At 42.4% G+C, this 25,034-nt stretch overlaps 1 protein-coding gene across 10 annotated transcripts in view; it reads left to right on the top strand.

The window, feature by feature from the left end:
- CACNA2D3 (calcium voltage-gated channel auxiliary subunit alpha2delta 3) overlaps positions 1 to 25,034 on the top strand; it is a 946,725-nt gene that overhangs the window by 327,380 nt on the left and 594,311 nt on the right. The window lies entirely within an intron of this gene.

Here is a 25,034-nt window from a genome sequence, read left to right as displayed (position 1 = left end):
GAACATTCTAGATAGCCAAGGGTGGTTGGGATGTTATACCTTTAAACAGTGATTGATCTCAGCAGTTCATGTGCTTCCACCTTGTGTTCCAGGGAGAGATGCTCTTTCAATACGCCAGTTGGTAGCCTTCTTTTCAGACTCACTGTCATCACCAGGTACATTACTTTTTGTGGAGGCAGTTCTTGGAAAGTGAGCACCAGCCCCCCTGCCTACTGCCCCACATTCAAGGCTCACCCTGCTACCAGATGACTTTTCCAAAGCACATCCCAGTTCTATCATTGCTGGCTCTGCTCCCTCTTGGCGCCCCACAGACTGGTCCCAAGCTCCTCACCTGCTTCACCTTCACTGTCTCGAATTCCTCCTTTTCAGAGTCTAATTCCACCTTTGCCACACTGTCAGAACTGTAGCTAAGTCTCCTTCCTCCCGGTCCTTATGGCTCTTGGTGCTTTGCTGTTGATGACCTGTACTGCCTTGACACATGGGTACATATGCTGTCTTATTTCTCTAGTCACTGCCAGGCTCTGGATGGCCGGGGCATTCTTCTCTGTTCTTATAACCCCTTGAATTTGACATCATGGAAGATCATGGAGCACAGGATTCAGAGCACAGCAGATATACCTGATTTCTGGTTTTGGCTCTGCCTCTTTGCCCCCAGCATCCAAGCTACTTTAAATTTTCATGAACTACTGTTGAGCCATTTACAGGAATAGAGATGATAGTAGCACCTGCTTCATATGACTGTTGTCAAGGTAGAGTCTCAGGGTTCAGTAGTTGGTGGTTGTGTTGTTGTTGCTACTCCTAGTGGCAGTACTACTGTTACTTATACAAGATATTCAATAAATACTTGGTAAAGTGACTTGAATATGAACAAATTGATCATTGCCAATCATAGACATAAACCTGGGGGTAGTCAGTTAGAACTCATGAGGTCACCAGCACATAATCCACGTGTGAAGAGGTCACAAACAAGGAAGCAGCAACCACTAAGGCTTTTAAAGGCTTTTCCTAACCAGATCAGACATCTCATGTTCCTGGGACAATGGGGGAGTCCATCCTGGATGGCACGCAGCTCCAGCAATTTGTGGTTATTCCAAATATGTCAATTTCAGTTATGGGTGGGTAGGAAGGCAATGGTACTTTCTTCTAAGGCTGTATCCACAAATGTTAGAAATAGTCACTTCTAGAACTTTGGGGATATAGCTGTGTTTCTAAATCCTGATAAATTCTGGCCAACAATCTAGGGGTTTTCTAGTCACTTCATTTAAGTCACTTGGTTAACCTACTGACATAGCTGCTTCTTCAGAGTCAGAAACAGCAGGACAATTTGGGCAGTAGAATTTCTGGGTAGCTCTTGGAAAAAAAAACAAAACAGGGATTGAAATTTGAAATTCTTGGGAAATAGAGCCATCTCCTCATGATCCCTGACCAGCAGCTAGGTGCAGATTCTCACGGCCAGACCGAAGCAGATCTGATCCCACCTCTGCCCCCTTCCAGCCGTGTAGCCCAGCTGCAGCAGGCATGGGTGTGGGGACGCCCAGGAATGGTGTTTTTATAAAGCCGGTACCCTGCTCCCGCTTCCCAGGTGGTTTTGATTGTCAGCCGAGACTGGGAACCACAGCTTGACAAAAAGTGGCGTAAATGGCAGGGCACTTTGGTGAGTAATGCAGCCTCCATCCTCCTCAGCACTGTAGCAGGCGAGAGTAATGTACGAGAATGCCCGCCTCCACTCCGGGACCTGAAGTGACCCGTTGGGGCAGCCTCCTCTCGGCTGGCAGGCCGGGGGGGGGGGGGGTGATGAGCTGCGGGAGCCCTGGGCCAAGCCGACCTCCCCGCAGACGTGGGCTTCTTGCCACCCCGTCCTGATTTGAAAGTCAGGCCAGCCGGCTTGCTCTAGGCGAGGTCGGGGAGCCTCAGGAGAGGCCCCTCTGGACTCAGCAGAACTATTTTTCCATCTAGAAGGTCTTCCCACCAGGACACTTTTTGTCCACTTTGCCTGAGATTCCCGTTACCCCTCATTACCTCCTCTGTCTAGCTCTGGTCAGTATTTTCTTTCCCCTTCGGTGTTTGCTCTGTCAAAAATTTAAGGGCAGTTATCATGTCTCTTTAGCCAAGCTATACACATTCAAAGCCTTCTCGCTTTTGCACATAAATCTCAGCCTCCCAGCCCTTCAACACCTACCCATACGTGCTGTGCAGTGTTTGCTTTGGATTAGGTCTTGGAAGTGGAGGAATTTTTCTCCTTAGAATTATTGGCATTGGTGTGCACTTTCTAAGCCTGCCGCAAACACACTCACGCAGGGAATTAAGGAGACACGATCCAGTTTACTGTTGTTTTAAGTACGACACAGAGCCTTTCAGCCCCCCCGATGGTATCTCTTTAAATTGAATTTGAGGCATGGGCAAAAGTCAACAATGACTAGTGTTTCCATTACTTTAAAGCTTATAAAATATGAAGGATTTTTTTTAGAGGCCTAAAACCAAAAAAAAAAAAAAAAAAAAAAAAAAAAAAGCAAGTGTAATAAAAACTGACGAGCAGTGCTGTGGTGAGCTGCAAGTTTAATAGGGTTCCAGTGGTTTCCATCTGTGGGCCCCTCCTGAGTGTCTTTGAGTCTCTTTATTGTGCATTCAGAAATTTCTGTCAGTGCTCTTACTTCTCAACAAAACCAATTTAAATCATGCAAAATCAGCCAAAAGGAACAACAACAACAACAAAGGGCAAAACTCTTTAAATATTAAATTTAATTCCACTTGTCATTCTGTTCAGTGGCTAGAATGTGAGATCTAAGACCTGTGTCTGCTGGACTCCTCAGGCTGCTAGGTTCCCACATGTCTCTCCTTGGGCTTGAGTGGGATTCCAGCATTTAACGATACGTATCTTTTGTACAACATGGTCCACAAATGTAAGCCAATTACTACATCTTTCAACAGCAGTAACAAAAACAAAAATCATTTACAGCAGCCGAGGGGAGAACTCATATGTGGGACTTATGAATGACAGCTTATCAGTTTCCATTCCTTCAACAAAATATTTATTGAGGATGTTCTCTGTCCTGGGCAGTGGCGATACTGTGATAAACAGACTTTATAGTTGTGTGTGTGTGTGTGTGTGTGTGTGTGTGTGTGTGTGTGTGCAGGAAAAATGGTAAGAACGCTGCAGAGAATGGAAGTAACAGGCTATGAGAGAGTGACTGGGTAGTGTTTTCTTTAGAGGGGGAATCAGGGACAATCTCTGCAGGAGTGACAATGTGATGCTGGGATCTGTATGAAGGATGAGGTTGAGGGGAGGCACAGGGGTCAGGTTATATACAGCTTGGCAGGCAAGGGATAGGAGTAGAGATTTTACTTGAAGTACAACTGGAGGCCATTGAGGGATTTCAAGCGGTAAGAGATGTAATGTGATTTATACTCTGGTTGCTCCAGCTGGTGCAGGGAGACCAGATTGTGACCAGTGCAAGTGGAAACGAAGCTAGCAAGGGAGCTCTTAGAGTTGTCAGTTTCCAATGAGTTTAAAACTAACATCTACACTCATTAAGTGAAAAGATCAGGGAATAGGGTTTATCAGTAAAGATAGAGAGAAATGTACCCTGGTCAGGGTACATTTAAAGTTAGAGTCATCAGGGATTGCACGTAGATTGGCCATGGGGGAGTGACTGTGTACGGGAAAGTTGAGGGAAGGAGCAAATGATAACTGCAACATTTTACATTAAAGCCTTTGGTTCTGGGATCCCTGGGTGGCGCAGCGGTTTAGCGCCTGCCTTTGGCCCAGGGTGCGATCCTGGAGACCCGGGATCGAATCCCACATCGGGCTCCCGGTGCATGGAGCCTGCTTCTCCCTCTGCCTGTGTCTCTGCCTCTCTCTCTCTCTCTGTATGACTATCATAAATTAAAAAAAAAAAAAAAAGCCTTTGGTTCTACTCTGGCTCCCTTAAGTTTGAGAGGTCTCTTAGGCATGTAAGGGGAGAGATAAAAGATGCAATTGGCTCCAAGGGGGTTAGGCCCTGGGCATGAGCCCAAGCTGGAGATAGAGGCTTGGGAAGATTGGCATAGAGATGGCATGTTATAGTAACATAGTCATGTCACCAGTAAGAATCTATAAATGGGGAGGAAGCCCAGTTGGACTGCATACACTTTTTATTTGCTCATTCTGGTTAGACTGGAAGGTCCATTGTACAAGTGCACATATTGGCCACACTGTTGACTGCTCTGAGAGCTGGGGCCAGTGACATGGAATTGCTCATTTCTTCGTCAGCAGGACATTTGGAGATCTGCAAGGGCTGGCTAAAATCATCCCAGTCTGATTTATGATGACCACCTACCAATGTCCCCCAATGTCCAGACTTGGAGGGGGGTTCTCTTAATGTAATCTAGACAATTCTTAACAAGATGAGGGTCAATGTAGGTTAGTTTCCATTCCCGAGAGAGAGAGAGAGAGAGAGAGCATGCAAAAGCGAGCTCATGGAAGGAACCTGAGCTGAGCTAATGGGGTGGTGTTTCTTTAATCATTTTAATCTTCTTCTTTGGTCTTCCATGTTTGTATGGGCTGTTCCCTATCTTTGTCATGCGGTATATGAATTAAAAACTGTCTTTTCATCTTACTTTTTCTTTTTGCTCAGAACTTCTAGAGCTCTGTGCCAACCTGAGTGTTCAGGTCACTGCAAAGACACTGCTGATTCAGTTTTTTGAACCTAATGAATCTTTATTGGCATCGAGGTCTAACCTTGACACTGTGTGGTGAGTTATGCCTTGGCAGCCACTGTCAGGCACTGTGTTCCCGTCTCGTTGAAACCTTTGTAAATAATGTGGGCTGGCTCAGAGACGCTCCCAGCACAGCAGAGTCTATGAGTAATCCTAAAGAATAGAGGAGAGATAGAATGGTAGCCTTAAAGTATAAGGAGTACTCAATATTGAATGTTGAAGAGTACCCCCACCCCACAAAAAATTTTTGTCACTGCAGTTTATTATTTTTTAAAAGACTGTATTTATTTATTTGAGAGAGAGAGCATAGAAGAAGAATTGAGAGGGAGAAGCAGACTCCTCACTGAGTGGAGAGCCCCATGTGGGGCTCGGTCCCAGGACCTGGGATCATGACCTGAGCTAAAGGGAGATGCTTAACCAACTGAGCTGCACAGGTGCCCTAGTCAGTGCCGTTTATTGAAAATAGACCATATGTCTAAAAAGTCCATTAACAGTGGTATTAGTTTTTAAAAAATTACATTTCTGGAGGATTAGTGTTGTCAAAACACTTTCAGGGATGATATATCCTCTTGATTCAGAAACTCCCAGCAGCACTTCCTTATTTTAGCTTTTGTGTCACCTTTCTCCCTGGTCTTTCTGGCAGAACAAATTCTTTCTGGCAACTTTTCAAAAACACAACTGCAGGAATGGTAGGCCCTTTGTTTTGTCATCCCAGCGATGAATGAAGGACCCCTTTCTTTGTGGGCTGTTGTGGCTGAGGGCTCACCCGAGTAGTGGCCACATTGGGCTTCTCCTTTACCTTTGGTTTACCTTGATCTGAGATGATCATGAGTGTCACCTCCCTGGTCTATGCCACACCATGAACTCTGTGAGCACAGGAACCATATGTCTTGTTAATCCCTCTGTCCTTAGGGCCGCCACATTGCCTACTGTGTAAGGAGGGGCTTAATGAATATTTATTAAGTAAGTGCTGGGTAGTCAATGAATACAATTGGCCCTGCAGAAACCTGGAATGAACAAATGGATTTAGGTATATTAAATATCAGATCATGTCTCTGGAAACACAACAGATATATTCCATAAAAGCTGTTGTAGATTGAGGCAGTCACGTTTACGTCTTTTATAAAAATGTGATATACTCCACACCAAATGATGGAGAGGATGTGGAGAAACAGGAACGCTCATTCATTGCTGGTGGGAATGAACAATGGTACAGTCATTTCGAAGATAGTGTGGTGGTTTCTTATAAAAGGAAACATATTCTTACTATACAATCCAGAAATTGTGCTCCTTAGTACTTAGATGAGTTAAAAACTTATATGTACACAAAAAGCTGCACATGAATATTTATAACAGCTTTATTCATAATTACCAAAACTTGGAAGCAACCAAGATGTTGTTCAGCAGTGAATGGATCGACTGTGGTATATTCAGACAATGGAATATTAGTGAGTGTTTAAAAAATGAGCTGTCAAGCTATGTAAAGGCACAGAGGAACTTTAAATACATAATGTGAAGCAGAAGAAGCCAATATGAAGGAACGATATACTGCATGATTCCAGCTCTATGACATTTTAGAAAAATCAAAACTATGGAGACAGTAAAATGATCATTGGTTGCTAGGGGTTTGGAGAAGGGAGGATGAACAGGTGAAGTATAGGATATTTTTGGAGTAGGGAGACTATTCTGTATGACGTTACAATGGTGGGTATGTGTTACTATATTCATAAAATGTACAAAACAAAGGATGAACCTTAATGTAAACTATGAACTTTAGTTAATGGTGTATTGTCTCATCAATTGCAACAGATGTAGCACAAAATGCAAGATGTTAGTAGATGTTGTCTGCATGTCTATGTGTCGTGGAGGTTGAGGTGGTATATGGAAGTTCTTGGCACTTTTCCCTCAATTTCTCTATGAATCTAAAACTGCAAAAAAAAAAAAGTCTAGGGTGTGTCTGAGTGGCTCAGTTGGTTAAGTGTCTGGCTCTTGATTTTGATTCAGGTCATGATCTCGGGGAGGTAGGATTGAGCCTTGCATGGGCTTAGGATTGTGGGATCTGAGCCCATGCTCAGCAAGAAACCTACTTAAGGTTTTCTCCCTCTGCCCCTCCCACCTCTCTCTCTCTCTCAAAAACAAAAAACAAAAATGAAAAATGAAGTATATTTTTTAAAAAGTAATAATGCTGTAGAAACAAAAGGAGTTGCAAGGAGAGGGTTGATCATGCCTTTTTGTCATTGGTGTTACCAAAAAAAAATATATTACTTCTATCTGAACCCAGAATTCATAAAATTGTTTCTTTGTAAAAAGGAATATGTGGTTTCATTTAAGTAAAGGAAATGTTGTCTCTCTGAAGCCATGGCAGTAAGAGGCATCGATTGTGGCATCTTGGCATTAACATTCAGTGTTCAAGTGTGTCGCTTGGGCAGGCCACTCAATTTCTCCTGGCTCTAGTTTCATCATCTGTAAAATTAGGGCAGTAATGCCTGAGGATACTTAAAATCAGAGGCCTGTGGAAGGATAGGAGGGGTGCCTCACAGCCCTTGAACAATCTCCTGAAATGTGAGGCATCCATGGGAGAGCTGCTGGGGCAAGGCGCCTCCCTGCTGGCCCATGGCTTTCTTATCTGAAAAATGACTGTGTTGTTCTCTCCAGCCCTGGCCATGCAGTCATTCCTATTCTGGTACTTAGCGTGTGAAATTGCCTGTGAATCAACAACACGGCAAATTGGGTATTAACCAGAAGCAAGCTAGAAGACCAATATGCAGTTATTTAAAGTCAAAAGGTAGAGAGAAAAGTTGGAGCATCAAATAAGATACTTAATTTTAATAGTTTATACTTGGTATTTGTTGGATGTGTTTTAGGATAATTCCCTTCATTCCTACCCTCTTGCTTCCTCCCATAAACATTCCCCATATCCTCCCACTCAGTTATCCCTTTGTATTGTCTGAGGAGTCCCCAGGAAATAATATGGGGTAGAGAGAAAGATGAGGAAGTATATTTAGTATATTCATAACATATGCATTATAGGATAAATCACCTATTTTTTAAACATTTTATTTATTCATAATGAGCCCAAGCAGGGGGAGAAGCAGAGGGGAAGGGAGAAGCAGGCTCCCTACTGAGTTAGGAGCCTGAGGCGGAGCATGATCCCAGGGCCCTGGGATCATGACCTGAACCAAAGGCTATACCATCTGAGCCACCCAGGCTCCCAGAGATATCACCTCTTAGTAAACTGAATACATTGCACCAGATTGGAGAAACTAATAGATAAGGATTCGAGATCTTTCCTCAAATTAGTCATTTAAGGTCACAAGTTCAAATGGGACATATTGCTTCCTCCAGGATTATGTTGCTTCTCATCACGTTAGGAGTAAATCACACTATACAGGATAATTGAGTTATTATTTCCAATGTTCTCTGGACATTAAGACCTGGGAGATAAGTGTAATGGGAGGGGCTGCTTAAACATTGCACTGGTCCCTGCAGGATAGAATTTAGTAGGCACTGATTGTGTTTCTGAGTGTGCTACAGTGTAGAGATGTAAAAAAAAATTTATGTCATGCTACAGAATGTATCATGTGGGGGTATTTCCCAAGGCATACCCCCTGGGAATGCAAGTTCCTAGCAATACTCTGGGAACAAAGAGTTCTATAGTCAAACAGGTTTGAGAAACGATTGTAGCTCCTAGATAGCTTCATGATGCCATTAGTGTGAAGTCCTCAGATGTCCTGCAGTAAAGGGGTCTTTAGCTTTGCTAAAGCTGAAGATGGCATTTCTCAAACACATGGTATTGATGATAGTACGCTTTTGTGTGTAACTCACCCATGATTATCTGGACTAATACTATAGTATCCCTGGCATAGATTTGGGGGTGCAACTCCAGACCAGAGAGGACACATAAGAGTTGACAGAAGGTGGACCTACTCAGATCTGTACTGTAGAAATCTAGTGGCAGGTGGAAGATGGAGTGGGAGGAATGACATGCGTTGGAACACCATTATGTGAACCGAAGATGTGCCAATGGAAAAATTATGAGTGTCCTGGATATGTTTTCAGAGACCTAGATCAGGAGTCAGCAAATGATGGCCCATGGGCCAAATCTGATGAATCCACCACCCATTTTTATAAATAAAGTTCTGTTGGAACACAGCCACACCTATTCTTTTACATGTTGTCTTTGCATTATAACAACAGCATTGAGTAACTGTGGTAGAGAACACGTATCTTGCAAAGCCAAAAATATTGACCATCTGGCCCTTTATGGAAACATTTGTTGACTCCTGATCTGGGTGGTTGGTTGGATTGGTTTTGTTTTTGCAAGGGTAAGAGAACTATTTGGGTTTTTCAGTTCCATTTTCTTCAAACAGATGAATGAAAAAAAAATGTATAAATAGAATCCCAAATATCACATTCTAGGAGTCTGCCCTAACTCGAATGTTGAATATAAAGCTTTCTCGGAACCAAAGACCTGCCTTCCTCTCTGGCTGGCTTTGGTATCCTTTGTCTGGTGGGACCCAGGCAGCAGGGACATCAGTAGGCCACTTGTACCCTTGACAGTCATAGTGCCAAAAGCTGTATCACAATCTGAAGGAATTCAACTGCTGTTTCTGGTTCCTCTGAACCCAGTTGCCTCTACATAATGTTTATGCTGGCAGATGTTGCCTGCTGCCCCTTGGAGAGCAGCTTTCTATACATATTCCTTGGGGCACATGTATTTATAGACCATTTATAATGTAAAATCTTGTGATGATAGAGTATGTGTTGTTCCAAAAGGTAGAATGGTACCATTCAATTCCATCAACCCTGCAAGACAGATTGACGTGGTCCATTCAAGGCAGGGGCTGCCCAACATCCAGTATATATTTTATTTTGTTTTGTCTCATTCATATAGTTGTCCAGAAACTTGAAAATATATTGTTTCCATGGTGCTTGAGAATCTATCAGAGTTAGCAAAAGAAGAAGAAGAAGGAGAAGATCTATTAGAATTGCTAATATTTGTCACTTTATTTGTGGTAGCATGTACTTTAAAAATCCCATATTTTCAGGGAGCTGCACACAAAACATAAAATATATGATATTTCTTGGCTGTGAAACATTCCAGTGAAAATGTTCACCATCCAATCCTGATTTGAGTATTTGTTTTTATGGCAAGTTAAGTACCAGCAAAGAATTCCACAGCTTATAAAATAGGTGGTCATAAATGAAATGCAAAAGTTGACGCGGAGCCTGTGAAATGAATTGAAAACATCGCATACCTGGCTAGAAGGTCTGAAATCATGAACAGGTTTGGCTGAGCAGCTTTGGGTCTTCATATTCCCCCAGGGTTGGACTGGTTTTGAATTCTCACTGCAAAAGGCAGTTATCTAAGAATGGTGGATTTTAGACTCCATTCAGCTTTTGGGATTTTGCTTATGGGAATATCCACTTTATTTTTTTTCATTTGAGAACCAGAAAATACAGTTTACTCTGTGATTTCAGGAGGGACAGAGACATATATATATAATCAATGGCATCCACGATGTTTGTAAAATTTATTTTTAAAAACTGTAGGAGGCAGCTTATTGTAGCTAAAGAAATCTTTACATTTAAAAATAAGGCTGCTGTAGATTATTTTTAAAAGACTAGGCTTGTGGTCTGGTTCTTCTGTGAGCCAACTGGCTCTGTGAGGTTGGGTGGAGTGAGCTTCAGATTTTTCTCTGGTATAATGCAAATGGTAGTATTTGCTTTACTGGCCTCCCAGTCTTATAACAAGTATCAGGAAAGACAGACACAAGAGGGATCTAAGGGATGTAAGCTAGTTTTTGAAAATGCTAGGCAGATTGTTCTCTGTGGGAAGGCTTACAAAGTCTGTTAGAATCTTATGTATGCGAATGTGTGTGTTTATACATATATACACTCCAGTCATCGTGTAAGTAGGCCTACTTATGGCTTATGAAAACCAATCATCAATATGGCATAACTGCTACAGTGACCTGGACAATTAGGATATGCTCAACACCATTCATAGATGATTTCTAACCCTTGCAACAACCCTATGATTAGTAGGTATGGCACTCTGTATTAGTTTTCTATTGCTGCATAACAAAGCAACACCATTTATTATTATTATCTGTAGATCAGAGGTCTGGGCACAGCATGGCTGAGTTCTGTGCTCAGCATCTTACCAGTCTGAAACCAAAGTGTTGGCAGGGGTTTCAGTATCATTGGAGATTCGGGGTTCACTTCCAAGCTCATTCAGGATGTGGACAGAACCCAGTCCCTTGAAGTGATAGGACTGAAGTCCACATTTCTTGCCAGGGTTGTTCTTGGCTTCTGGAGACCACCCTTAGGTCTTAACCACCTGCCCTTCTCACAGTATGACAGCTTACTCCTTCGAAGATGGTAGTGAATCAGTCTCTCCCATTTCTGCTTACAAAACATCTTGTATCATGTAACCTCCTTGAGAGAGTGGCTATCCCATCACATTCACCAGTGTTGCTCACACTCAAGGGAAGGGGATTATGCAGGATGGATTGACCAGAGAATGAGCATCTTAGGGTACCATCTTAGATTCCTGCCTATCATATACCCCTGTTCTGCAGATGGGGAGAAACTCTCAGAGAGGTTATATTCCTACCTCAGAGTCATAAAGCTGGTAATTACAAAGCAGGGACTCAGCTACTAATAGCCTTCCAGGCAGGTTGCACCTTCATATTATACCAAGTGGGCTGTCACAATGTCTTCAAGAAAGCACTGGGTGAGGATACCAGAACAGCTGTGCATATTGAGCCTTGAGACAACTGCAGTATAGACCAGAGCTCCTCAAATTGTGGACCATGGATGGGCTGGTGTTGGTTCAGGAACTGTTTAATACTGCAATGGATTAAGAAATTGAGAGCAAGTGGTTAAACATATTTATAACAATATGACATTGCTGGGACATTGAGCACATTATACTTTTGTGCTTTACAGGAATATTGGACTCCAACCCATTAGAACACACACACACACACACCCCAGAATAAAAACAAAACCAAAAATACCCCAAATTTGGCCTATAACCCCTGATAGCATGAGGAATCTTGGTGTTAGAGCACATCTTATAGGTCCTGTTGTCATCAAATGGGGCCCTGATGCCATTTGCTCTGGATTGCACCTGGGCAATAGGGCCACCTTGGTTTCCTGGGTTAAAAATAGCAGCTGAGATCTTTGAAACTTTTCTGTCCAGTGCTCTTGCACCTTGCTTCTTGCTAAGCCATGCCTCAAAATACTCCTACTGACTTTTCAATGTTTTGGGGTGCCTTCTGAGTTGGGATATTCAGAAGCCCCTCTGATGGTTATTACTGTGTCATTGTTTTCAGAGTTTATAGAAAAGCTGTCTTGCTGGCCTGCCCAATGGTCAGAGTTGGTTGACAAGATTGTCTCAAGCTTCTTTTGGTGACAGGTCACCAGAACCCATAGGAGACAGGACTGGTAAAAATTAGGATTTCATGGTGAAGCAACAGAGGTGTGTGATGGAGCCTACAGAGAGAGGTTGGGGCCAGGCGGTGACCGGGAGCTGAGGCAGCTGAGGCAGCTGCCCCCCGTCACTTACCTCTGCTGCCCTGTCTCCTACTGCACTGTCCTGTCCGAACCCTGGCTTTCTTTGGGTCTCTGTGCACTGTTGACAATGACAGCTACAACCCCTTTCCCAAATTCATGCTTTCCTTCTAATGTCCCACAGGGTTGAATGAGTATCTCCAAACCTCAATTCCAAATTCTCAGGGAGGAGCATCTGAGGAGCCCAGTTCGGTCAAACGTCTGCTCTTGAGACAAGACTGATTAGGACAATATGGTGTCTGGGTCCCCTCCGCAGGGTGTTTGACCCGCTCTCAGATGGGAATCACGGGCTGGTCAGACCCTGCAGAATGCCTTTTAAATCCGCCCATGTGTAGACTTCAAGAGGACACATTAACATTCTCTCCGTGTAGGGTATGTTGATTAGCTTCCTAAAAAAAATAATTAGTGAAGACCTTTTTGACACTTTGTAGCTCAATCATTGTCTGAAACATGGTCCTGTTTTCATTAAGACCAAATATCAAAACAACAGGGACACACAATTTTATCTTCCTGAAAAATCTCTCCCTTCAGAATAGAAAGACCTTGGGCGACATCTAATTATTCCTGTGCCTGTTAATTTGATAGCTTGAAAAATGTTTGTAGTCTTTAAGAATGTCTGTGGAAATTTCCTGTCCCTGCCACAGATCAAATTGTTTAAATGATGGACGGCAATTTTATATTGAACTGTGATAATAGTATCTCATTTGCTGCTACTTAAGTGATTTCTTTTCCTCTTAACACATGTAGGTCAAGTTACTCCTTCAGTCTAAAAAAATCGCGAATAAAAAAGGATGGCAAATGGAAGAAAGCCAATTATACAACAATTTTAGGCATTTGGAGCAAGACCATTGCATTTCCCAATATTGATTATTTTTTCGCTTGATTACAGTGACTCTCCTCAGCTCTTTATTACAATATAGATCATAATTCACAGACTGCATTTGTTCTAAACTGAAATAAGTGCAGGGAAGTGGAATGAGGAAGGTGGTGAATGAAAAGTAGCATTTTTGACATCAATGAATAACTATTGAGTAAATAATCATATTTAGCTTTACTAAGCATTGTGTTTGACTAATAACATATTGAACTCCCCTTGTCAGAGAAATTCGAATTTCTTAATATGTACCATCTCATGCATAATCCCCATTATTTTCTATAGTAGATGGAAGATAAATTTTATGTTATTTCTGTCTGATAGGGGAGGAATGGAGAAATAAGAGACCTGGCAGCAGTTGCTGAGTTTTGTGATCTGTAATTAGAAGAGAAACTTGCGTTTCCCAAACCTAAACTCAACTTACCAACTCATATTGTTGGACTTCTTTGGGTAAAGGAGGGTTACCTCAAATGTGCTACAATCCCATGTACCCTTTGTGGAGTAGTCAACAGACACGTGAGTGGTTTCTGGGTTCAGTATACTCCACTATATACGCTGAGCAATCAGGAAAATTCTAGACCTCAGGGGGCCTTTGTTCCAGGAGATAAGGTATGTCCATAAATCTTTAAAATAAAACAAGAAAGGGGATCCCTGGGTGGCTCAGCGGTTTAGCGCCTGCCTTTGGCCCAGGGCCTGATCCTGGAGTCCCGGGATCGAGTCCCACGTCGGGCTCCTGGCATGGAGCCTGCTTCTCCCTCTGCCTATGTCTCTGCCCCCCCCTCTCTCTCTCTCTCTCTCTCTCTCTCTCCGTCTATCATGAATAAACAAATCTTTAAAAAAAATAAAATAAAACAAGAAAGAAAATGTGGAGTGACAGGAGGAATAGGCAGATAAAGAAGTTCTGAGGAGGGAACCATTCATTCCAACACCCATGTATTGGGTGCTCCATGGAGCCTGGGCACTGTATGCTTTCATATTTTTTCACTCATTCATTCGCTCATACACTCAGCCCCTACTAACTTGCCAGAGGTTAGCAAAATCTGGGTGGACAAGATAATCTACCATCCCAGAGATCAGCCTGATAAGGAGAGGGATAGGGCTAGAGAAAGTTGAGAAGAATCATTCATTGCTGAACAGACACTGCTGGAACATCACCATGCAGGGCATTGCTCACCTAAGCCCTGAGCATGCCGTGGTAGACAAGCCCAAGGTATCCAGGGGTAGTAGGAGGGATGGGTCAGCTCTGTGGCCATGTTTTCAGTTCAATATAGATGAAGCATGTCTCTCAGCTCAGTACAGATTTGTCAGATATTCCATTGAAAGGGTTCTGGGGCCTTAGAGTAAGGAGCTATTCATTCTGCTTTGGAGGGTTTAATGAAGGTTTCACAGAGCGGTGAGCGGTTGGTATTTGATGAAGGTATTGAGGGAGGAATAGGAGCTTGCTGGGCAGGGATGAGAGGAGTCTAGCCAGAGGCACCACCTCTGGAAAAGACACACCTGCTTGTTACGAGTTTGGATAGCACATAGCGCTCAATGATTACAACATGAGACTTCCTTCTTCCCCTACTCTGCACTTTATTTAGAAAACCTATCAAAGTGAAAGAGGAGTTAGGCTTTCCTTTTGAGAATTAGTAACCCTAGGGCTGCAGAATACTCAGCCCTGAAACTTGGAAAGCAGATATAAACACATTTTTCCCCCTCATCAGAAAATATGTAAACCTATTAGGGCACAAAGATGAGGGGCTTAAATTGGATTCACAGGAGATATGCCAACTCCACATATGTATTAGATTATTATTATGATTTTTTTTTTAAATGATACAGGCTTTTTGCCCATAGAGTAAGGCTTCTTGATGTAACTGCAAAATCAGGAGAGGAAACTCTGAGGAAGGCCTAAGCATTTTACTCTGGAAGCCACCAGCTTAACCATTCAGTAGACACGGACCCTGGATTTTGCACTCAGCTTTCCTTAACTTTCCCTCCGTATCCTTCTTTCCCAGGATGCCTCTTGATGAGAAAAAGGCAGCTGTCTAACTTGGTGCATATTTGCATTATTAAAGATGTTCTCACAATTATGGTTAAGGTTCTTAGAAGAGGCTACCATGCTTATAAAGCGAAAAGTCACCTCCCAATGGAAGGGTGCTCTACATCCAAAGCGAAGAGCAGAGAAAACAGGGAGACAAAGCAAATGTGGTGGCAGGAATCCAGGCACCTGCCAGGTGGAAGTCCTCGGGAGTGATGAAATGCTTATTGACTTAGAATTCATGCATCCTCCCCTGTTCACACTTGATAAACTGCCAAGTCTAATTTTCTTAGTACCAGCTCACCTATTCCAATAATCTTGTCCTCCAATAGCTGTCCAGTAATATTGCTTAGAGTTGTTTGTTTTTTCAGCTATGGACTAAACCAATATTTCTGCACACTAAATTGTGTTCAATGAACTCACTTCCTTGATCCTTCATCAAAGACAATATTTCTTTAAAATCAATGAAATTACCAAAGAGCAGATTCACTCTGGTGAGTATTGGTTCTGCCCTCAACCTGCTGTGGGTACTGGGGGTTCTCTGCCCATCGGGCACTCATGTGCCCCTACCTTGTGCCAGGTGCTCCCACCTTATTGTCTCCAGGGATGTTGTTGTCAGCCCCGAGTGGCCTTCCTGACAGCTGCCATCTATAAAGACTGGAGCTGCAATGTGTAGTTCTGACCATCCCTAACCTGATCACGAGACATAGCTATCCAAGTTCCTGGTACAAAGGAAGTGCAGACATCATGGGAAATGCTATCCCTCAGCGTACTTAAAAACATCATCCCAGGGGATTAGGGCAAGAGAGCCCTGACCGTATCCCTTACCCCCTAACTCAGTACCTGGAAGAGCTCCTTCTAGTCTCTAGTCCCTCCACCTTTTTTTTTTTTTTTAAATATTTATTTATTTATTTATGATAGTCACACACACACACACAGAGAGAGAGAGAGAGAGAGAGGCAGAGACACAGGCAGAGGGAGAAGCAGGCTCCATGCACCGGGAGCCCGACGTGGGATTCGATCCCGGGTCTCCAGGATCGCGCCCTGGGCCAAAGGCAGGCGCCAAACCGCTGCGCCACCCAGGGATCCCTCCCTCCACCTTTTTAAAGATTTTATTCATTTATTCATAAGAGACAAAGAGAGAGGCAGAGACACAGGCAGAGGGAGAAGCAGGCTCCATGCAGGAGCCTGATGTGGGACTCCATCTGGGAACTCCGGGATCATGCCCTGAGCCAAAGGCAGATGCTTAACTGCTGAGCCACCCAGGCATCCCTCTCTTAGTTCCTTTTTAAACCATGCCAGCTTGCCTTTTTGCATAAACTTATCTTGCCAGGGCCAGGATCTTACTTCAGCATCATGTCTTCCCAGACTGTTCTGGGTTATATTCCCTCTGGCCTTTTGGGGCTTTATAACACTGTTTCCTTCTTTCCTTGTCCTTGACTTTGTAAGACTTGGTATTCTTGTTTTAACTTATTTTAACAGTTATTATTATTATTTTAATGTTTATAAAGTCACCATGTATGAATGTTACCTGTAGCATTCATCCTATCCAATAGTAGTTATTTGGTTAGATACTTATTTCCTTTACAATTTTGTGCAATCGCATTCGCGTTCTTCAAGAGATAGGACGGTGTTTTATTGGTCTTTACCTAATAGATAATGGTTGAAGTTAACTTCTTTTGAGTCAGGGAATAGGAGAGAGGGGGAGACAGACAGAACCCAGGAAAGTCACTGGTCTCTTCTGGTTTGTGTAAACCTTAATTTTCAGCATGTAACCAGCTTGTATCGTATCATCAGTTTAATCATTAGTGTATGTGTCCTGAAGCAAGCTAATATTTGGGGGTGTGGTTCCCTTTATAAGCTTACTTGCTATGTTACTCATCCTGCTTCCATTCTCCCCAAATAGTGACAGCTAGATCAACATTATAGAAATAATCACAGATAGTATATCCGTAATATCAGTATCTCAGGGCTATCCTAGTTCACTGAAAGTGTTGTCTTTTTTCTCCACCCAGGCCTGAGACTTTATGAAGGAACATTATTCTTTCTTTTCTTTCTTTCTTTCTTTCTTTCTTTCTTTCTTTCTTTCTTTCTTTCTTTCTTCTCTTCTTCTTCTTCTTTTCTTTCTTTCTTTCTTTTTCTTTCTTTCTTTCTTTCTTATTTTTAAAATCTTTTAAAAAATTATTTATTCATTTATTTATTCATGAGAGACACACAGAGAGGCAGAGGCATAGGCAGAGGGAGAAGCAGGCTCCCTGCAAGGAGCCTGATAGGGGATCCAACCCAGGACCCCGGGATCACGCCCTGAGCCAAAGGCAGATGCTCAACCACTGAGCCACCCAGGTGTCCCAGAGCATTGTTCTTTAAAAACAAAAAACAAATAAACAAAAAACAACAACCCTCTAATATAATTTCATGACACAAACCTTTTTTTTTTTTTAATAGCAGTTTAGAATAGGAATAAATTCAGTCTGTTGGTGGGTGTCACAGAGAGCCACAGCTGTGCTGGGGAGCCGTCTGCGTATTGTTCAGGGTTGCACACACCACCCCTGTGGGACAGGCCAAGGGCTTGTGCTTTCCTCTGAATCTCCTTCGCCTTATCCAGCCACCATGGCCAGGGCACCCTGGCCTCTCACTGTCCTGGGGTACTTCTCCTCCAGCGCCTCTCTGAACTCACTTAGGATGAAGTTCAGTCCTTACACCGAGGGCCCAGGCATTGCCCCACACTGGCCCTGCTCTGCTGTCTGCCCTGCTCTCTCCTGCTCTCTGCCCCAGACCAGCATGCCCTCTGTTCCTGAAGCCCATCTGTCTTCTTTTCTCTGAACCTGTGTACGTCCTAAACATCTTGTAACGTGAGATCAAAATCCATCAGCTCTGCCTTCCTGGCCTCAGTTGTGGGAGTCGACACTCCTGCCCTCAACTCTTCCACCTCTTGAATTTGAGATCTGCAGATAGCATCAGGGGTAATTATTTATCGTTGCCAGCTATGACGATAAATTCCTGGGGTGCGGAGACTGTCACAAGTACTTTTTTTAGCTCCCTTCAGTGTCCGGCTACTGTCTGGTTCTTTGTATGTAGTAGTCGCTTAATAAATATTTGTTGACTAGATAAATAAATATATAAATAAGCAAATATTTGTTGATGGTTTCATGTCCCTTAAGATGAGCTGTTCTTAATTAATTTAATAATAGAGGCCTCCCCCCCCCCTTAATTGAGCACACAAACAACAGGGAAATCTTTTTGGAATGAGGTGGGATATAAATAAACAGTAATAAGTTATTATAAGCCTTCCAAAATGTTATTGCTAACCTATGATCTCTTCCTCCATTTGGTGTTTTCTTTCCCAAGAAGTGAGAAAATTTTTAATTAGCGCTATTTGTATATTAGCTCTGGATCGACCTTAGAATTGAGCTAGATGCCATGAAGCTGTAATTCTTAGACTGCAGTGGTTGAATGTTCAAAATATAGCACACTTCTAAGGATCATTTTAATATATTTAACTTACTTTTATCTGCGTAATATTTATTTAGTGTCTCGTCACACTTATTGCAAGTGATAGTAATTTGGCTAGTTCATCTGAAATGGGTTGTTGTGCCAAAGACACATAAAAGATCCAAATTAAGAACCTAGTAAATAAGTAAGTGAGTCTTTAAAGGAGATTAAATCTCTCCACAGACTGGCCCAGGATGAGAACTTTCCCTCTCTTGGTGGTGATCGGCAGGTTGTACTCGCTAACGGGGCAAGTACCAAGGAGTCGTCGTCGTATGCTTTGAAGAATATCAGACAACAATACATATTTAATTCCACCCTAGTATACTAAAAACACCTTTTAGTGGGGGGTGACAGTTTTATTGAAATATAGTTCACATTCCATAGAGTTTACCCACTTATGAAGTGTACGATTCCATAGACTGTAGCCTATTTACAGTTGTGCAACCGTCACCACTATCAGTTTTAGAACATTTTCATCACCCCATAAAGAAACCCAATATCTTTATCCATACAATATGCAGTCTTTTGTGACTGACTCGCTTTATTTTACTTAGCGTGTTTCCAAGGTTTATCTGTGTAGTGGCATGAATCAGTATTTTATCCGTTTTTATTGCTAAATAATATTCATCACATGGATATACCACAGTTATCCATTCATTGCTCGATGAACATTTGGCTTGTTTCCACATTTTTGGCTATTTTTTTAAAGATTTTATTTATTTATTAATGAGAGAGTGAGAGACAGACAGAGGCACAGGCAGAGGGAGAAGCAGGCTCCATGCTGGGAGCCCAACGTGGGACTCGATCCTGGGTCTCCAGGATCAGGCCCTGGGCTGAAGGTGGTGCTAAACCGCTGAGCCACCTGGGCTGCCCACATTTTTGGCTATTAATGAAGAGCAAAGCTATGAACATTTGTGTATAAGTTTTTGTGTGGATATAGTATTTTACATTTCTAGAGTGTGTACATAGGAGGGAATTTACTGGGTTATATGGCAAGTGTGTGTTTAACCTTTCTGGAGAACTTCCAGATTGTTTCCCAAAGTAACTATCATTTTACATTACTTGGAACATGTTTAATCTGAGAAAATATGATCACGTAATATGTTAGGGGGTTTTTACATTTGCAAAATAGTGCATTAGTTCACATTTCTGAGTTTCTCCCATTGATATTTTTTTCTAACAATTTTATTGAGGTATAATTGACATCCAGTATGATTCGCCCGTTTTAAGTGTGTGATTCAGTGACTTTAGTAGATTTGCCAAATTGTGCCTGTATCATAATGTGGTAATTGACACACATCACATTGTCTGGGCATTTTCATCACAGCAGTAAGACCTCTCTTCCCATTGTCATTTATTTGATCTGTCCTTACTCATTTAATGTTGTGATTTTCTGGCACAAGTGGTAGCTAAGCGAAAGGGCTTGGAAAACTTCATGACTAACAACATAAAACTGAGACTCCTATCAACTTAATTTTATTTTTTAAGTCTGAGTAGGTTCACAATCTCATACTGCAATTTTGAAACCCAGAAAGTCTGAAAATTGAGAATTTTTCATAACTCATTTGATGGAGAAGCTTGATCTGAACTGACAAATGGATATATTTAATATTTATTTGTTCTATTTAATGTGAATAATCATGTCTTAAGAAATATTAATATTTGATAATGAGGTGCTGCCGCAGGTCTCACTGAAGACTTATGATAAATATGGATAATAAATATGTGTCATTTTCTTTCAAAAATCCAAATAAACTGAACTAGCATAGCATACCTGGCCCCAACAGTTTTAGATGTGGTCTCTTGGACCTATTTTTGGTTTTAGCAACCAGCGCCTCAGAGCCTTTGCACTTGCTGTGCTGCTGTTCTTCCTGGAAAGTTCTTCCTTCACATATCCTTTGGGCTCCTTCTTGTTATTCAGGTATCAATTTTGTAGAGATTCCTTTCCTGACCACCCCAGACATTTGTACTGCTGTCACCCCCTACTGCATTGCCTTGTCTTATAATCTTTAGGATACTTATCCTCACCTGATAAGACCTAACACTTTTTTTTTTAAAGATTTTTATCTCTTTATTCATGAGAGACACAGAGAGAGGCAGAGACATAGGCAGAGGGAGAGGCAGGCTCTGTCCAGGGAGCCCCATGTGGGACTCTATCCCAGCACCCCAGGATCACGCCCTGAGCTGAAGGTAGATGCTCAACCGCTGAGCCACCCAGGCATCCTAGGATCCTAACACTTTTGTTCCCTTGTTTGCTATCTGTGTCTCTTCTGACATAAGCCCCTTAAAAGCTGTTGATTCACTGAGATGCCGCTGACGAGGCCCTGAGCAGTGCATTGTGAGGACTACACCTCCTGCCTCCTGCAGCCGGTCCCTGCTGACATGATGGCTGCTACTGAGCCAATTCTGCTTGGCTCACCCATGGAGAGAGAGCTGGTTTTGACCTAACGGGTGCTGGTGGGGAGCTGTTACCTACGGCTTCTGCTTCTCCCAGTGCATCAAAAACTAAACATTTGGTCTTCGCTCTTGTGCCAACCTTCTGTCACTGTAGAGATGGAGACAGGAAGTTCTTTGAGTGGTTTCCAAGCCCAAAAGGGAGGACCACTCAGCACTGAGAGATATTAGACAATCATCAGCCTTCAGATTATCTTCTTTGCTTCTTCCAAGCTAGATTTTCATCCATGTTTTTGGATGAAGAAGAAAGTTGTGACCAAAGTTAGTCTGCTCTTCTCTGGTCAGATAGATGACAGGCATGCTTTCTGATATAATGCACAACATAAGAGAATGTGTAATTTCCTCTGTTCTAGCTCTTTGCTCCTCTATTTATACCTGGTTTTAAAGCAAAATGCTCATGAAAGTCAAGGTCCAGTCAAGACATCCTGGCCTCAGTTTATTTGCTTATTAAATTTAAATGTCTTTGCTGAGGGACCAGTTGAGATAGCTGCCCCTGTCCATGGTTCCATGGGGTAGTCTCTTCATCCCTCTGAGACCGTTTCTAATTGGTGCAATGGGGAGGTCATCGCTCTCCGAGGGCTAATAGGAAAGCTTAAATAGACAAACACTTGTAAATTTTGGCACAGAGAAGAGCTTTGATCATGTCCATTCCCTTCTTTAGCATCTCCCTAGGATTGCTTGATTTGCTCAAAATCATTTCACTCCTTCTGAATATCAATGGGGAATTAAAAACCACTGAAGCTCAAATATATTTTGTGAATTTGCTTAAACTATGTAGAACTGCTGATCCTAACTCCTTTTGATTCACAAAGTGGAAATTTGGTTTGGTCAAACTTCGTAGGTCTCTCTGTGTCTCTTTCACAGTAAAAGAAGGAGAGCGGGCAGCAGAAAGCTGAACAAGGAGTGTCGGCATGCTCAATGCTTTGTGCTGAAGACTCCATTCTGTTTGGTCCTGTAAGAGCATTGTAAGAATTACAAGAGTCTGAGCTGTGGGGTATGAGGGGCTGAGGAGGGCTGTGTGCATGAGCAAAGCATGATGAATGTCAAGAGCAAGCATGGTTTACAAATGAGGCATTGCAGAAACATTGAGGGGATTTGAGGTTTTGGTCCTAATTTACTTTTATGTAAAATGGACTTAGGCCTTGAGGGGCTCTGTCTTTTCTTCATGAAAGTAAAATCCTCCAATCTTGCACCCCTACCATGTGTTCTTATATCTGCTTGTTTTATTGCCATTTTGAAATAAAGTTAAAATTAAGGGTTGACAGAATTGTAGAGAATAAAGCATAAGACTAACTTCCCATAAAAATTCAAACCTTATGTGTAATTTCAGTTCATTACCTGGGCATTAAAAAGGGGAGAGCCAGCTTATCTTTTAAGCTAGCATCTCATCCTTGGAAATTTAAAAATGTGAAGTTTGGTTCCAGAGGGTAAAAATGTCATTTCTTGAATACAAAGAAACATATGAGAATTAGAAGGGAAAATTAACAGAAAATGAGCTTAAGATATATACACTTTGTACCGAACCTACGCCTTGGTTTGTTCAGTTCCCAACGCACATAGTGTCATGCCACCGGGGCCGGGTATCTTGCCACACCCCATGTGTTGAGTTGGAGCTGTCATCTTCTTGAAAGTATTGGTCAAGGTTCAGAGTATTGGAAAAAAAAAAAGTTAAGAGTATTGGCGTCAGGATTTTATTTCTGCATTGTGGGAGGAGGGCCTTTCCTGAGGACATTGATGTAGGGCAGTGCGCTTGTGTAAAATGTTTAGAGACTAGGATCATGGGATTCGTCTTATTTTTCATTATTCATTCTTGATTTCATTTGGAATAAACTTCACACATAAGTACATGTGGTTTACTTTACCGTAGAGGAGGAGTAAAAGCCAGCTTGGCCCTATTTCTCAAGGTCCTTCAAAAGTCACAAATGACCCAAACTATTCGGATTCTTTTTTCCCCCAAGGCTCCCAGTATGTTATGAAGTGAAGAAATGGCAAAGCATAGTTCAAATCATGGTTTATTTTAAATATTTATATTAAACAAGTTACTGCTTTTTAACAAAGAGGACCTATATAGTATAGTTGAGCTTTTCCCAAGAAAATAAAAGATACAGTAAAAAAAAAGTTGTAATGTACCATAGACCGTGTGGTCCAGGAAGGGAATGGTGCAGAAACAGCTTCGCCTTCTAGAGCAGTGGTTTTTCTGTGACTCCACTTGTCATCTCCTTAGGAGGTAAAGTGAAAAGTCTAAGTTTAAGGATCTTTGAATTGGAGGCCTGAACCCAATGGCTGGTCCCTGGAAAGGATCCTAGAGCTACCCTGAGTTGGGTCTTCAGAGAGCTTCCCAGGACAGTTCTTATTTCTTTATATTGCTATAAGCATGTTTTCATCCTAAAGCCTTCCTGCACTCTGCATTCCCTTCCTGCTATGGCCCAAATCTCTCCTCCCTCCCTCCCTCTCTTCCTTCCTTCCTCCCTTCTTTCCTTCCTAGTAATTTGATACAGGAGTCTGGATTTATTCTCCCAAACTCCAGTCCCTCCTCTAACTTTTCTGCACATTGGCCCCTGCCCCTTCCTCTGCTTTGAAATGGTTCTTACACAGTCACCCTGTAGTGTACTCAGTCAAGTTTGGTCAGAAAAGCCAAAAAGCTTTTATGTATTCCAAGTAGGCAAGGATTAATACAGGTAATTAAAAGCTCACTTGATAACTGGAAGAAATGGGGGCATGAGGTTCAGGGAAGCTGCTGTCTAAGTGTGTATAGATTCAGGAAGTGCCACGGTCACAGGGAACCACCCCCAATGGCCTTAGCCTCTGTAGACTCAGTGGGTAGTTCTCAAGAAGGCATCTGGGTGACACCAGCAAAAGATAAGTGCCATGGGCTGATGCCCACACACTTGCCCGTGGCTTCAGTTGGAGAATATTGGTATCTCCTGTCTTTGCCTCGCTGGTCTCTCCAGGATCTAATCTGAGGCCCTGCTGGTAAGGGATTCTAGAACATGTGGTTTTTAGGCTTCTGGACCCTGCCATAGAAGGGGTAGCTTAGGTGATATTGAGAACCAGCAGGGACCATCTAACACATACCCTGAATCGACAGATTTTCTATCATTACATTCTTTGGTGTTGCTGTGAGCTTTTACAACACCCACCACCCTTCTTTCCTCTTATGTTCCTCCTGAGTTCCAAATCCCCCTCTGACCACGCCTTTGTGGCACTAGATAATGGTTAATGGTACCCAGCTAGTTACTATTACTCTGTCCATTTCTTTGTTCTCTCTATCCTGTTGGTCTCTGAATTTTGCAGATTTGCTTTAACATGTCTTTTCTCTACAGTCTTTCTCACTGTTGCCTTGGATCACTCTCTGAAAAAATGTTAAAAATCTAGATAACTTCAATAATATTTAGTTGCTTTTAACCCTCCACCTTCCTTTTGTGCTACCTCCCTCCATGCAATCCCACCCCTGGGTGCGCCCATATACTGAACCCCTTGCAATGGCCTGAATGGATCATGTTCTCTTTTGCCTTAGGGTCTTCGTACATGTAGTTTTCTCATCTTGGAAGAACTTTCCTGTTGTCTGGGTTAATTAGTCCTTCAGGTCTCAACATAGATGAGAAGCCACCTTGTATCCCTTAAATCTGGTCTAGTTGATCCCTCAGTGGGCTTTTTTCTTGTCGAGACTTTATCATGTTGAGTGTGGTTGCCTATTTCTCTGTCTCCTTCCCTAGACTGTAATGTCCTCAAAAGAAGGAGATGCATCTTATAAATTCTATATTCCCAGTCAAACACAGTGCCTGGCATATAGTAGGGTGGATAATTGTCTTTAATTAGTGCAGTGGCTGTATTTTGACTGCTGGCCATGTGCCCAGTGCTGTTTTAAGAACAAAGCAGGTCACCATTTTGTAGGAGGTGAGATGATGACGGTAT

The sequence above is a fragment of the Canis lupus genome, chromosome 20, assembly GCF_011100685.1.
Source record: "Canis lupus familiaris isolate Mischka breed German Shepherd chromosome 20, alternate assembly UU_Cfam_GSD_1.0, whole genome shotgun sequence".
In the NCBI taxonomy this organism is placed as follows: Eukaryota; Metazoa; Chordata; class Mammalia; order Carnivora; family Canidae; genus Canis; species Canis lupus.
This window is presented reverse-complemented; position numbering and strand designations above follow the sequence as displayed.